Source organism: Panthera pardus, unplaced genomic scaffold, assembly GCF_024362965.1.
Source record: "Panthera pardus isolate Hobbes unplaced genomic scaffold, ASM2436296v1 HiC_scaffold_1, whole genome shotgun sequence".
Lineage (NCBI taxonomy): Eukaryota > Metazoa > Chordata > Mammalia > Carnivora > Felidae > Panthera > Panthera pardus.
Genome location: NW_026526654.1, coordinates 26,610,391 through 26,623,535, shown reverse-complemented (window position 1 = coordinate 26,623,535; position 13,145 = coordinate 26,610,391).

Here is a 13,145-nt window from a genome sequence, read left to right as displayed (position 1 = left end):
CACATGCAGATACATGTGTTCTCGTGCCACACTGATACACCTCAGTAAGCTAAGCAGCACCATCTAGTGGAGAATGGAGCTGCTACACAAAGCCCCGTCCAACTGTGACAACCAAGCCCTAGAGGACCATCACAAATCTCTCCACCTGTTTAGTTTATGGACGATAAACTGCTTCATAGTTTGACTTCTAGGGGAAACTGGGTATAATTTCAATCATATTTCACTCTGTTCACTGGTCCATCTATTTTTTTCTTATTCTTGGATACAGAAAGAAGGGCATTGTATTATAATTAAGGGGTCTGCCCAAGAAGATCTAACAATTGTAAACATTTATGCCCCCAACGTGGAGCACCTAAATATATAAATGAATCACAAACATAAAGAAACTCATTGACAATGATACCATAATAATAGGGAACTTCAAACACCCCACTTACAACAATGAACAGATCATCTAAACAGAAAATCAACAAGGAAACAACAGCGTTGAATGACATACTGGACCAGACGGACTAACAGATATATTCAGAACATTTTATCCTAAAGCAGTGGAATACACATTCTTCTCGAGTACACATGAAACATTCTCCAGAATAGAACACATACTGTACAAATCAGCCCTCAACAAGTGCAAAAAGATCAAGATCATACCGTGCATATTTTCAGGCCACAACACTATGAAGTTCGAAATCAACCACAAGAAAAAATTTGGAAAGACAACAAATACTTGGAGACTAAAGAACAGCCTACTACATAATAAATGAGTTAACCAAGAAGTTAAAGAGGAAATTTAAAAAAAAACATGGAAGCCAATGAAAATGATAAAACAACAGCCCAAAACCTCTGGGATGTAACAAAGGTGGTCATAGGAGGAAAGTATATACCAATCCAGGCCACCTTCCTTAGGAAGCTAAAGAAGGAAGAAAGGTCTCAGATACACACCTTTACACCTTACACTTTACACCTTAAAGAGCTGAAAAAAGAAGAGCAAATAAAACCCAGAACTAGCAGAAGCAGGAAATAATAAAGATTGGAGAGAAAATCAATACTATCAAAATTAAAACAAAACAAAAAGGAATAGATCAATGAAACCAGGAGCTGGTTCTATGAAAGAGGAGAGATCACAACCAACACTGCAGAAATACAAATAAGAGAATATTATGAGTAATTATTTGCTAATAAATTGGGCAATCTGGAAAAAATGGACAAATTTCTAGAAGCATATAAACTACTAAAACAGGAAGTAAAACTTGAATAGACCCATAACCAGTAAAGAAATTGAATTAGCAATCAAAAATCTCCCAAAAAACAAGAGTCCAGGGCCAGATGAATTTCCAGGGGAATTCTACCAAGAAGAGTTAACACCTGTTGTTTTGAAGCTGTTCAAAAAGATAGAAATGGAAGGGAAACTTCCAAACTCATTCTATGAGGCCAGCATTACCTTGATTCCAAAACCAGACAAAGACCCCACTAAAATGGAGAACTATAGACCAATTTCCCTAATGAACACAGATCCAAAAATTCTCAGCAAGACACTAGCCAACCACATGCAGCAATACATCAAAAGAATTATTCACCACAACCAAGTGGAATTTATACCTGTGATGCATGGCTGGCTCAATATCTGCAGATCAATCAATGTGACACATCACATCAATAAAAGAAAGGACAAGAACCACATGATCCTCTTCAATAGATGTAGATAAATCATTTGATAAAATAAAGCATCCTTTCTTGATAAAAACCCTCAAGAAAGTAGGTATAGAAGGATAATACCTCAAGATCATAAAAGCCATATACAAGAGACCCACCGCTAATATCATCCTCAATGGGGAAAAACTGACAGCTTTCCCCCTAAGGTCAGGAACAAGACAGGGATGTCCACTCTTGCCACTGTTATTCAACATAGTATTGGAGGTCCTAGCCTCAGCAATCAGACAACACAAAGGTATAAAAGGCATCCTAATCAGCAAGGAAGAGGTCAAACTTTCAGTCTGCAGAAGATATGATACTCTATATGGAAAACCCAAATGATTCCACCAAAAAACTGTTATAACTGATCCATGAATTCAACAGAGTCGCAGGATATAAAATCAATGTACATAAATCTTTGCATTTCCATACACCAATAATGAAGCAGCAGAAGGAGAAATTAAGGAATCAATCCCATTTACAATTGCATCAAAAGACATAAAATACCTAGAAATAAACCTAATCAAAGAGGTGAAAATTTATACACTGAAAACTATAGAAAGTTTATGAAAGAAATTGAAGAAGACCCACTCAAAAAAATGGAAATATATTTCATTCTCATGGATTGGAAGAAAAAATATTGTTAAAATGTCAATACTACCCAAAGCAATCCACATATTTAATGCAATCCCTATTAAAATAACACCAGCATTCTTCACAGAACTAGAATAAACAATCCTAAAATTTGTATGGAACCAGAAAAGACCCCAAATAGCCAAAGCAATCTTGAAAAAGAAAATCAAAGCAGGAGGCATCACATTTCCAGACTTCAAGAGATATTACAAAGCTGTAATCATCAAGACAGTATGGTACTGGCACAAAAACAGACACTCAGATCAATGGAACAGAATAGAGAACCCAGAAATGAACCCACAAGGTTGGTATGGCCAACCAATCCTTGACAAAGAAGGAAAGAATATCCAATGGAATAAAGACATTCTCTTCAGCAAATGATATGGGGAAAACTGGACAGCGACATGAAGAAGATTGAACTTGAACCACTTTCTTACACCATACACAAAAATAAACTCAAAATGGATGAAAGACCTTAATGTGAGACTGGACGCTATCAAAATCCTTGAGGAGAAAGCAGGCAAAAAACCTCTTTGACCTTGGCCATGGCAACATCCTACTCAACACATCTCCAGATCCAAGGGAAACAAAAACAAAAATGAACTATTGGGATCAATGTATCAAATATATCATCAAGATAAAAAGCTTCTACACAGCAAACGAAACAATCGGCAAAACTAAAAGACAACCAATGGAATGGGAGAAGATATTTGCAAATGAGGTATCAGATAAAGGGTTGGTATCCAAAATCTATAAAGAACTTGTCAAACTCAACACCCAAAAAAACAAATACTCCAGCGAAGAAAAGGGCAAAAGACATGAATAGACACTTCTCCAAAGAAGACATCCAGATGGCCAACCGATACATGAAAAAATGCCCAACATCACTCATCATCAGGGAAATACAAATAGAAACCACACTGACATACCACCTCACAACTGTCAGAATGGCTAACATTAACAACTCAGACAACAACAGATGTTGGCAAGGATGCAGACAAAGGGAACTAACTCTTTTGCACTGCTGCTGGGAATGCAAAGTGGTGCAGCCACTCTGGAAAATAGTATGGAGGTACCTCAAAAAATTAAAAAATAGGGGCACCTGGGTGGCTCAGTCGGTTAAGCGTCCGACTTCAGCTCGGTCACGATCTCGCGGTCCGTGAGTTCGAGCCCTGCGTCGGGCTCTGGGCTGATGGCTCAGAGCCTGGAGCCTGCTTCCGATTCTGTGTCTCCCTCTCTCTCTGCCCCTCTCCCGTTCATGCTCTGTCTCTCTCTGTCTCAAAAATAAAAAAAATTAAAAATAGAACTACCCTATGACCCAGCATTTGCACTACTAGGTATTTATCCAAAGGATACAAAGGTCTGCCGTGTTGAAGGGACACGTACTATAAACACAATGTATACAGCAGCACTATCGACAATAGCCGAGTAATACTTGGCAATCACAACGAATGAAATCTTGCCATTTGCAACAACATGGATGGAACTAGAGGGTATTATGCAGTTGGTCAGAGAAAGACAAACATCATATAAGTTCACTCATATGTGGAATTCAAGATACAAAACAGATGAACATAGGGGGAGGGAAGCAAAAATAATATAAAAACAAGGAGAGGAACAAATATAAGAGACTCGTAAACATAGAGAACAAACTGAGGGTTGCTGGAGGGGTTGTGGGTGGGGGGATGGCTAAATGAGCAAGTGGCATTGAAGAAGACACTTGTTGGGATGAGCACTGGGTGTTATACGTAGGACATGAATCACTGGATTCTACTCCTGAAATCAGTGTTGCATTATATGCTAGCTAACTTGGATGTAAATTTAAAAAAGAAAAATTTTGTTAATGACCACATATGTGAGGGTTTCTTTCTGAACTTGCAATTATATTCCATTAGTCTATGTGTCTAACATGCTAATATCACACTGTTTTGATTACTGTAGTTTTAGTGCTTTGAAATCAGGAAATATGAGTCCTCCAGATTTCTCTTTTTTAAAATTATTTTGATTTAAAGACCCCTCACACATGAATGTGATAGGGATTGCATTAGATCACTTTCAAGAGTATTGATGTTTTAACAATATGAAGTCTTCCAGTCATGAACAATAATTGTCTCTCCATTTTTATCGATCTTTTATTTCTTTCAGCAGTGTTTTATAGTTTCCAGTGGGCAAGTCTTTCACCCTCCTTGGTTAGACTTATTCCTAAGTATTTTATTATTTTTGATGCTACTGTAAGAGGAATTGTTTCTTAATTTCCCTTTTAGATTATTCATTGGCAATGTATAAAATACTATTGATATGGTGTAATGCATCACGTAAGGAGAATGAAGACAAAAATCTACAAGAAAGTCTTAACTGCTGCAAAAAAGGTACTTGACAAATTCAGTACCCTTTTATACTAAAACCAGTCAGAAAAGTAGGAATAGAAAGTACCTTCCTTAATATGAAAAAGGGCATTTATGTATAACCCACAACCAATACTATACTCAATGGTATAAGACTTAAAGCTTTAAATCAGAAACAAGACAATGATGTTTGCTTTCACTATTGTTATTCACCATTACACTGGCAGCTCTAAGCTAGAGATAAGAAGGAAATAAAAGTCATCGTATTAAAAAAGAAGAAGCAAAATAATCTTGATTTTCCTAGTGTTAAGTAACCTTCTCAAATTTAATGAACTACAAAATGGTTTCTTTTCCAATCTTATAAGAAAAAAAATAATAAAGACTTCTATTTTAAATACCAATCTTTTAAAATTTATATTATAGGAAAATATAGCATCTTATCCAATCCTCACCATAGAGAACAGGTTTTATTGCTCTGACTTGTTCTTTAGTAAGAGTGGTTGGCCAGAACCCCAAGACATCTTATCAGTGTCAGAAAAGAGACATTTATTCTATTTTTGTTGAAATAAGGTTGAAATTCCCCCCCAAAAAAACACAAAAAACTAATGACCATTTTTAGTAAAGCCACGATGATGGATCAAAAGACTTTTGTAGCCTTCCCTTTAACTTCTGATTATGGTAAAATGACAGGCACAATTAATATAAATAACGTATTTTAAATAAAAACAAACACTTTTCTTTCTTAGAAATTCTAATATTCCCAATTCCCAGTGCTCCATAAAATTTCTTCAGGAGATAATCTTTTATTTAATAGTCCCACTGCTTCTACTGCTACCCTTTCCCCCATAATTCCAAACTACTTTTATGTAAATACTTGGGTTAGAATTGTGTTTAGGAATTCTTCACCATGAAATCATGTAGTAATAACAGAGTGACAAGTGTATGTTTGGGGGATATGGAAGATGCAAAGATGTGTGATACTATTTTTAGCCCAAATTTTCTTCAGTATAATATAAACAACAGTATTCTTTATCACAATATAAAAATTATCAAAAAATGTGCAAGTCTCGTATGCTGAAACCTGCAAAACATTGCTGAAATTAAAGAAGACATAAATAAATGAAGAAATGTACCATGTTCATGGACTAGAAAATTCAATATTGTTAAGTCACCTTTTCCCTAAATTGGTCTGTATGTTCAATGCAATCCAAATCAAAATCCCTGCAGGGTTCTGTAGATATTAACAACAAATTTTAAAATTAACATAGAAATACAAAAGACCTAGAAGAGACGAAACTATTCTGAAAACAGAATGAAGTTAAAGACTTAGTAAAAAGAGACTAGATGTGGTTCAAGAAGGAGGCACAGGAAGATCCTAAACTCACCTCCTCCCACAGACTCACCAAATCTCCAGCCACATATGGAACAGTTCCCTCAAAAAAAACCCTGAAACTAGCTGAGCGGCTTCCTCACAACAAAGGGGGAAAGGTCACATTGAGATGGATAGAAGATGGCTACCAAAACCAGACAAGAACACCACAAAAATGACAATTACAAACCAATATTGTGATGAATATGAATGCTAAAATCCTCAATAAGATATTAAGTCAAATTCAACAATACATTTAAAAGAACAGACACCATGAACAAAAGAAATTTATTCCAGACATGCAAGGGTGGTGCAACATCCACAAATCAATCAATGTAATATGCCACATAAACAAAATGAAGGATAAAAATCATATGATCATCTCAATAGATTCAGAAAAAAACATTTGATAAAATTCAGCATTCACTTATTTTAAAACCCCTAAATATAGTGGGCATAGAGGGAATGTACCTCAACATAATCAAGGCTATTTAGGACAGGCCAGAGCTAACATCATACTTTATGTTGAAAAACTGAAAGCTTTTCCTCTAAGATCAAGAACAAGACAAAGATCCCCACTCTCCTCTCTTTTATTCAACATAGTTTTAGAAGTCCTAGCCAGAGCATTTAGGGAAGAAAAATAAATAAAATCATCCAAATTGTAAAGGAAAAAAAACTGTCACTATTTGCTAACAACATGATTTTATATATAAAAAAAAAAAAACCCTAGAGACTGCACCAAAAACTGTTGAAATACATGATTTCAGTAAAGATGAAGATATAAAAACAATATACAAATATCTATTGCATCTTTATAAACCAACAAACTATCAGAAAGAGGAATTAAGAAAAGACTCCCATATATAATTGCATCAAAAAGAATAAAGTATCTAGGAATAAATATGACCAAGTAGGTGAAAGACCTGTACATTAAAAGCTGTAAGATTTTAGTGAAGGAATTGAAGACAAAAATAAATGGAAACAAAGTTTTTATTCACAGATTGGAAGAACAATTGTTAAAATGTCCATATTGCCCCAAGCAAGGCACAGATTCAATGCAATCCCTATCAAAATCCCAATGACATTTTTTCACAAAAATAGAACACTAAAATTTATATGGAACCACTAATAAATCCCAAATAGCCAAAACAATCTTGAGGAAGAAGAACAAAGCTGGAGGCATCACACTCCCTGGTTTCTAACTATATTACAAAGCTATAGTGATCAAAACAGTATGATATTAACATAAAAACAGACAAGTAGATCAACAGAACAAATAGCCCAGAAATAAACCCATTCATTTGTGGGCAATTAATTTATGACAAAGGAGGCAAGAACACACAATAAAGTATCATTTCTTCAATAAATGGTGTTGGAAAAACTAGACAGCCACATACAAAAGAATGAAATAAAACAAGCAACTTATACCATGAACAAAAATTAACTCAAAATTGATTAAGATTTGAACCTAAAACCTGCAACCATAAAATTCCTAGAAGAAAGCATAGATGGTCAGCTTTTTGGCATAGGTCATGGTGACAACTTTTTGGATCTGACTAGAAAGTCAAGGCAACAGAAGCAAAAATTAAAAAATGACACCACATCAAACTGAAAAGCTTTTGCACAGTGAAGGAAACCATCAATAAAATGAAAAGGCAATCTATGTAATGGGAGAAGATATTTGTGAATCATGTATTTAAAGAGTTAATATTCAAAGTATATGAAGAACTCATAAAACTCTAATAAAAAATCCAATTAGGTGCCAACAGGCACATGAAAAGCTGTTCAACATCATTAATCATTAGGAAAATTTAAATCAAAACCACAAGGAGCTATTACCTCACACCTGTTAAAATGACTATTATCAAAAAAAAAAAAAAAAGAAAAAATAACAAGTGGTGGTGAGGATGTGTAGAAAGAGAAACTGTTGAACTCTTGGCAGGAATGCAAACTGGTGCAGCCACTATAAAAATCAGTATGGAAGTTCCTGAAAGAATTAAAAACATAACTATTTTTTATATATGACCCAGTAACTCCACTTCAAGGTATTTATACAGAGAAAATGAACATTAAATCAAAAGGAGATATGAACCCGTATGCTTATTTCAGTATTATTTACAATAGTCAAGATATGGAAACAACCTGTGCCCGTAAATGAATAAAGACCACACATACACAATGAAATCTCGCCACTTGTGACGACATTGATGGAACTTGAGGGTATTATTCTACATGAAGTAAGTCCAAGAAAGACAAATATCATATGGTATTCATATATAGAATTATATATGAAATTTAAAAAAAACAATCACAAAACAGATACAGAGAACAGACTAGTGGTTGTCAAGAAAGGAGGAAGGAGGTTGGGAGGTGGGCAAAATGAATGAAGGGGTCAAAAGGTACAAACTTACAGTTATAAAATAAATGTCATGGGGATGCACTGTATAGTAATGTATGGTGACTGTAGTCAATAATGCACTGCCTACTTAAAAGTTGCTAAGAGTAACCTTAAAAGTTCTCGTCACAAGAAAAAGAAATGTAACTTTGAATGGTGACAGATAGTAACTAGGCTTATTGTGATCATTTTGTAGTGTGTACAAATATAAAATCATTGTACAATAATATGCTCTATGTTAGTTATATCTCAATTAAAAATAAGAAACACAGTAATTAAGACTGTGTGGTATCCATACCAGGATAGACAAATAGATAAAAGACGTAGAATAGAGACCACAGACCTACCTATATACTGTCAATTGATTTTTTCACAAACGTACAAATGCAATCCAGTGTAGAAACAAGTAGTATTTTCAACAAGTTGTCCTGAAAAAACTGGCTGTGCATATGAACTTTAATCTGTAGTTTACACCATGTGCAAAGCTTAACTCAAGTTCAATCGTAGTCCTGAATATAAAACACACAACTCACAGAAGAAAATAGGACAGATTTTGAGTAGGAAATCAGAGTAGAGAAGTAGTCAGAGCCCCATTATACAGGGCTTATAAAATTTTGGATGTATTTTTACATGTGATCTGAAATAATTAGAGTACTGTAAGCCGAAAAGTCGCATGAATCATCTTTGTGTGTGTCAAAATTATTCTGGCAGAAGTGTTGAGAATGGACTTAATAAGAGCAGTAGAAGCCAATGGTGCTGGCTTAGACTCCAGTGGTAGTAGAATGGGGGAAGGAAGTCGGGTTTGGAGTATAGTTTGAGGGCAGAGCTGACATGCTGTGCTTGTAGATTGGATGTGGAATATGAAAGAAAGTCAAGGATAATGCCAAGGGTTTGGGTCTGAGAAGCTGATGAATAGAGGTGCCATTTTCTGAAATGGGAACACAGGGGAAGAACAGGGAATAGAAATCAAGAGTTTGGCTTTGTACTTGTCACGTTTGAGGTAACTGTTAAGCACCCAGGTGGTGATGTCAAATGAGCCGTGGGAAATAAAACTATGGAGTCTGAGGGAAAGATGAGAACTGGAAATATAATTTTGGTGTCATGATCGTGTAGAAGATATTTAAAACCATCAGATTGGATCAGCTCTAGTAGTTAATGAATGTTTATAGAGGAGACCAACGACTGGATCCTGGAATGCATCAAAATTGCTTATATTTGAGAGGAATAGATTTTTTTCAGTGTCTGTTATATAAAATTTTTCATTCTCTTTCATTCTGTTATAGCACCATTGCCATAAAAGTAAAGTGATGATAGGAAAGGGTATTGGACAAGTCCTAGAACTAAGCCATCTAACCCTGGATTTGTTGGTAACTAGATCCTAGCCTTGAGCTCTATGACTTCCCTCCCTGAGCTTCAGTTTCATCATCTATAAATTAAAACAATAGAGCTTGTTGGCTGCTTGAGCAGGAGGAATAAAAGAAAAGAGTAAAACTAACACTAAGGTTTTGAGATTCATTGGTTCCCTGGCAGAAAAGCTACTAGTTTAGGAAAGAAGATTTAGCTACATTGAGCATGACCTATGTCATCTGTAATGACCCCTAAATCTTTTGCAGCTGTTCCTACACAGTGCTGGCTTCTTATTTTTCAGCGTGCTTTTCACTTGAATTTATTGTTCTATAACTTAGTCAGGGATAGTTTGGTTTCAAAACCCAGAAACTCTCTGAAACTAGCTCGAGCAGAAAAGAGAATATTTTGGAAGGTCCAGTGTGCCTCACAGAATTCAAGGATCTCCTGAGACAGAAACAGGAAATGGAAGACTGTTAATCCCCATTCTGGTTTCCTCTTCTCTAATTACACATAATCTGTCCTGACTCCACCAACAAGATGCCTTAGATTCCTGAAATATGTACTTACAAGTCCAGTCTCCACCAATGATTGCCCCAGTCTTTGAAATTGTCCCAACTTCACATTCCTGGGAGAGAGAATTTGATTGGCTCTGTCTCGCTTTGCTTTATTGTTGCTGCTTTCTGAATCAGTTGCCCATCCTTGGTCTATTTAGCTGTGGCCAAGCAGGGGTGGGTTCACATAATATAAACATGCTTCTAACCTTCAGGATGGGTGCTTCAGATGACATCTCGTAAAAGAACAATGAAGCTACCCCTAAGTGGATCTAATCTCAAAATAATAACATTTTAAAAACTATTCTAAATTACCTATTTTTAATTATTCTGACTCACCCACCCCCTCATACACATGCACACAAATTTTTAAATGTTATTATTCAGCAAGAAATATGAAAGTAATAGAAATCTATGATTTCTGTTTTCTAAAATGCCAAAACATCAATGTTTTTTTTTTCAAATATTTTGGTTTGGGCAAATAAATTTTTAAGTCTTTCATCAATATCATATGTTAAATGAGGTAAAATCACTAAGGAGATATTTTGGTTCTTGTTTCTCCACAAGTACAAATAATACAAATTCCCCATGGAACTAATAATGCATTTTGACTGCTAGACTATTGAAGAAAAAAAAAAAACTTCTCAGCTTTTGGGTTAATTTCCCACAAATTATATCTATCAAGACAGTATCAGTAGAGGATGTTAATATTTCTAAGAAAGAAATTAACTACCACTTTACGGCCTTTATTTTTCTAAAATAACAAGGAGGGCCCAAGCTTACAAAACTAGAAAATCAATGCAAGGAAAATACTTTTCTTTTTCCTATATGCCTTTGAAGTGCATGCGGATTTCACAGTGCTGCTTATTTATTATCCTTCCAACAAAATAACACTATAATGCATTAGAGTTATTTTTAAAGAAGTATTTGTTCATGTCTTTGGAGAATTTAAATGTAAGTCCTGGGACAAAGACAATGTTATGAACTTATGCAGAAAGCAATCTTTGTGAAAGGCAAATTCTAAGAATTCGAAGCCTCATGAGATCTTCCTCTTCCCATCCCTCCAACTGCCCTTCTTAGTGGGTTTTCTTCATTTCCTACTTCCCTCATGGTGGGAATGGCCAAAGACTTAGTCCTTCAACAACAAATACTCAGTTATTCATTCACTCAGCTAAAGCTAGGGGGCATCTACTGTTTGTAAGGTGCTATCCCACCGGGCTCTGAAGATTAGAAAACAAATCAGCTACTACCATTGTCTTTTAGGATCTTACAGCTTCTGGGTAAAATGGACTTGTATGTAACTAAGTGTAACAGAAAAGAGATACATGTTATAACAGAATATAGGTAAAGAGCTAGGTGATGTTAGGAGAAGAAGGGGCTTAAAAAAAAAATCATGCCACCCAGGGATCTAAAAATCTGTCTTCTTGATAATTTTTCAGTAATCAGTAATTGATTACTGATTATTTCTTTGTAGGGCCCTTTGCAAACTATTTACAACTTTTAAATAATAATAAAATAAATAACATCAGCTAGCAATCATTAGAGTATTCACTAAGTGCAGGCAATTTACAATCACGGATATGTATTTTTATGTAATCCTCACAACTGCTCTACAAAGTATACAATGTTATTTTTCCCAAGTCACATGTAATAAAACTGAAGTTCACAGCTTCTATAACAAATGAGTTGACAGAATCCAGACTCTGCATTTAGGTAGTTGATACTAAAGTCCAAGCTCTTAACTGTTACATTATATTGTTTACAGCCCCCAAATTCATCTTTACCAATTTCATTCCTTGCCAGTAAACTAACCTCATGTTTTTCTAGAAAGATGGATATCAACTGCTAAGAGTTGCTTTGACCTCAGGCCTTTCTATCTCAACATTTTCTGTATCTTTATCCCACCTGTCTCTTAATGTTTTTCACTTTGGGAATTTATTTAATTATTTATTTATTTATTTATTTATTCATTCATTCATTCGTTCGTTCATTCATTCATTCATTCATTTTTTTGCTTGCTTGTTTGGTTGATTTTTGAATCTTTGTCCCCATTTCTTTGGGCCTTTTCTTCACTTCAACTTCCCTCCATGAAACCTTTCTTGACTTTCAAGTGTGTTAATAATTTCTTTATCTGAACTCTCAAAGCACAGTCTCATATTATTCACCGTTTTTGCAATAATTTTGGCCCCTAATACATGAGAAATTCTTTGAGGAGATGAATAATTTATTGACAAATTTCTTTCCCCATGGCATCAACTAAACTACTGGACACAAAGAAGTCAGTGTACAAACACTTACAATGGATTGTTATAGTTTTAAAAAATCTAAAATGTTTAGTTATCTTTAAAATCAAGAACTTATGGGGGCACCTAGGTGACTCAGTTGATTGACTCCCACTTCAGCTCAGGTAATTGTCTCATGTTTCATGGGTCCGAGAACTTACGGCTTTAAATTTGACTTTGAGAATTTGTATGGTCTGTATGTTATTTTCAGATGGAATCACATTTAGCAGTTCTCATATTTAGTTCTTCATTTCTACAGAAATCCATCCTTAATCATCTATCATACATGAAATACTCCAAAAGAAGAGGAGTTTTTGTTTGCATAACCTTCTAAGTTTGAAGACTACGTGAAGCCTACACAAATTAGTTAAAATATTAACATCAAAAGATTTGATTAAGTGTATGCCAGTTCTTGAGCACATTTTGATCTTTGAAAAAATCAATCAGAATTGTCACAATAGTTATCTTACTTCAGAATCTTTTCTGTTCTTTGTTAATATTTCTTTGAAATTTTATTTTCTAAGCCACATA